General features: G+C 37.3%; 1 pseudogene; it reads right to left on the reverse strand.

Annotated features, from left to right (window-relative positions):
- Nucleotides 1-980: 980 nt before the first annotated feature.
- LOC149190197 (protein ANTAGONIST OF LIKE HETEROCHROMATIN PROTEIN 1 pseudogene) lies at nucleotides 981-1,816 on the reverse strand (annotated as a pseudogene).
- Nucleotides 1,817-3,721: the final 1,905 nt, after the last annotated feature.

A 3,721-nucleotide genomic window follows, 5' to 3' on the forward strand; every position in this document is an offset into this window, starting at 1 on the left:
AGCCCACCACATGTACCCCTTGCACTTACTGCTTTTCCAGCCTTTGTTTTCCATTTCACTTTATTGAGGTCGAGAAGGGCATCCCCTTCTATTTTAGTCTCTTAGAGCCTGAGGATCTTGGGGATTCTGATTTCAAAAGGTTCTTCATAGCTTCAGCTTTTAAGGGATTCCCCAAGCCTCTGCAATTCCAAGAGACTAATCGCATTATTTACTAGCAGGGGGGAGTAGACCCTCCCTTGGGAGGTCTGGTTCTAGTATTTCTGTCGATGGACATCTCAATCGTGGGTTGGCTACCTTGCATTTTTTGTCTCTCAGCCTCTTCTTCCCTTGCCTCTCTGTGAGATTTCCTCCCAACTCTTTTCGAAGGCCTCTCAATTGTCTCATCTTCCAAGGATCTAGAGATCTTTGGAGACTTCTTCCTTATCATCTATGCTTAGGAAGGGAGGCTAGAGGCACCTCTTGGAAGTTCGTCTTGTAGAGGGCTTGTTTCCTCCAGTATTTTATCTTCTACCATAGTAATGGGTTGTTTTTCGGCCTCTTTGACTGCTGGAGCTAGGGGTTCTTCTGGAGTGCTGAGTATTTCAAAGGGATTGTTGAATGTCTCTACTCTTGGAGGGTCTGAGCTCCCCTCCCCTTGTACCATGGGAGGTGCTCCGCTCCCCGTGGGCTCTCCTTTCCCTTTTGTTCTGCTATTCTGTTTAGTTGGTGCTGATTTCTGGACCTGAGTCCATTGTTCTCCCTTTGAGTTCTCGACCTCCTCCTCTGTTTTCTTTTTCCAATACCTAGCAAAGTGCCCGTAGCCATGGAAATGTCGACATTTAAACGAGAGTTGCTCGTAGTCTAACACTTGAATGTGAGACCAATCAACCACCGTGAGCTTTATATCTTTAGGGAGGCCTTCCTCCACATCGACTTCTACACAAATTCTCGTGCAGGAGTATTGGTCCCTCCTTTCTGCACGGTCTATATATTAACCGAGCTTATTGCCTATGGTTTCTAGGGATTTGGGGTTCCAGCAGTGTAGAAGTAAGTGAGGCAAGCATGCCCAAATGAGAACAACCAAGGGAACATCCTAAGTCGGATCGAAATCCGTGGTCCATTGGTTCAAGTACAGACCCTGAGGGCCCATGAAATACATGCCATTTCTGAATATGAAATACATAGACAACTATTTATTCTTTAATTTAAATGTCATCTGCCAACTCCTTCACTGGGTCATTCAGCTTCTAACCACATTCACATTGCCTAAAAAATCCCAAAATTTTTAGTATACGATGACCATTAATGCTCCCAGGCCAACCAGTTATAATATCACGAAACCTCATTTCAGGGTCCACGATTGCCTGCAATATCATACTGCAGTTCTCCTCAGAGTCATGCCAGATATTTGAAGCTCGTATTGAAGGCAACCTCATAATAATGTGGGTAGTATCAATGGCCCACAACAGTTGGGCAACCATTAATCATTTCAAATTTTGATTTCATTTCCTTCCTTCAGTTCATTTGTATCAGGCCACTTCAAGTGATGCATGCGTCGTTCTTCCATAGCCTCCGCAAACTTTCAAGTAACCTGAGAAACTATTGATTGCCCCACATAGAATGATTCTCCTACATTGTGTTGAGAAGACCCTGAAGCCAGCCTTCTTAAAGCAATAGCAACTTGTTTTTCAACTGTTAGAACACTACCTTGTACAATTATGATAATGGATAATGGCCTTGATGACAAATGTGATTTTACCAGGGAGCAGATGTAGTCAAATGTCTTCCTCGAGAATCTGAAAAAAGATTTGAACTTCTCTTCATTATCTGTACGCATTTCTCCAACATTGAGATCCAACAATCAACCTGTTTCCAGCTCCTACAGACATGATCTACAATGTACATATACCAGTAACCATACCAAATCCTACTAGCACAAAAATACAAATAACAAAGCACGAATGAAGGGAATAACATGCCTTAGTTTTCACAAGATCAACATATTAGACTGTCATATATTCAGGAAACATGTTATCAAGGTCCACACAAACTAACTGCTTTGAATTTACAAACTAACTGAATTATCATAGCATTACACCTCTTACTTACTATAAAAGTCCATGCTGACACTGATTATTTCAAAAGAAGCACGTGTTACTATAAAAGCTTAAGGCACATTGATCTTGCCATTGGTAGCAATAACATATTCTTGATCAAAGAGACTGGTTGAGGATTTTGAAATTAGTGAACCAAAATTCCCATTCCAAGTTCCAATTCATCATCTTAAAAGGAGATATCACTTACAAAAGGCTTTGATATAAGTTTTCATTCTGCAATACAAAATTTATTTCCTCGGGCACTCAAAAATAAGCAGAATGTTTGTATCATATTTTAATAGCCACTCCCAATGACTACTTTGTTATCTGAACAATAATATGTTTACTTTCTTTTTCATTTATCATCTAACAACCCAAAAACTTGTACAAGGAACAACCAAAAATAGATTGCTTCAGTTGATAACTCTAAAGCACTGGTGTAGAGAATTTAAGCAAGAAAATATAGATTCAGACTGTAAGAGTTAAAAGCATAGAAAGGATTTTTAACGATTAAGGGTGTCATTTAATACTAACATTGTTTTATTCCCAAAAACAAGATTCATTTCAAAGCTTTATCTAGAGAGGAAACGAATAGACCCATAAATACCACAACTCCCTAATGAAAGTAAGACTCATCAGTATTAAAAATCTGTGTTCTAAATCGAAGGATCACCATAGCAGATTGAAATAGGGAATATAATAGACAGTTTGGGATTTATTTTCAGCGATAATAAGAGGCATTAACAATCAGGGTTCATAAGCCATGTTCAAAGCCACTGTGTTATTCTAGGTACCAAAAATAGGCTCTTCGAGTAGTCAATGGACAAGGGCAGTTGTAAGCATCACAAGTAATGAGAGACGGGGACAAAATGTAAATGCAATGGACCACATAACATCAGAATGGAAAGAAAATTCTAGCTTAGAGAATCAACCATGGTGCCATTCAAATCACAGGCCTTCAATTATTTCCATTTAAATTCAAGTAGCCCCTTTGAACAATATTTAGTTCAATAACCGTGTGTTAAGAACTTTGAAGGCAACTAATCAAGGAAAATCCCTAGTGACTTACGGTAGAAACTTTAAGCCATATTCAAAATTGCTTCTTTTAAAAACAAATCATTTTGCATATAAAACCATACCAGTTGTTCACAAATACTCCAAGAAAACAAAGTTCAAATCAATGAAAGGGCCCATGTTTCTGGATATTTAATTATTGATCCATCTGAACTGTCAGACTTCAGAAATGAAGAGAAGGAATCATAGAGAAAAGCAGCCTGGATATGAAAAAGAGAGAAGGAAATTGCATTAAAAAACTACAAAATAATTTAAGTGATGAACATATTTTTAGCAGAAAAATGCAGAAGAATTATTCAGAACTGGGGAGACATAAATTGTTCATGGAAACAGAGGAGAGTGTCAAAAAAAAAAAAAAAAAAACAAAAAATAAAAAACAAAAAACAAAAAAAAAAAAAACAAAAAAAAAAAAAAAAAAACAAAAAAACAAAAAAAAAAACAAAACAAAAAAAAAAACAAAAAAAAAAAATCAAACAAAACAAAACAAAAACAAAAACGTAATATTCTACATAGAAAAATAGGGATGAATATTAGGAAACAACAAGAACACAATGACAACCAGCGGTACAAAT

The sequence above is a fragment of the Pinus tabuliformis genome, chromosome 3_1, assembly GCF_031772625.1.
Source record: "Pinus tabuliformis cultivar Carrire ecotype Pingquan chromosome 3_1, CPIR1, whole genome shotgun sequence".
Classification (NCBI taxonomy): domain Eukaryota; kingdom Viridiplantae; phylum Streptophyta; class Pinopsida; order Pinales; family Pinaceae; genus Pinus; species Pinus tabuliformis.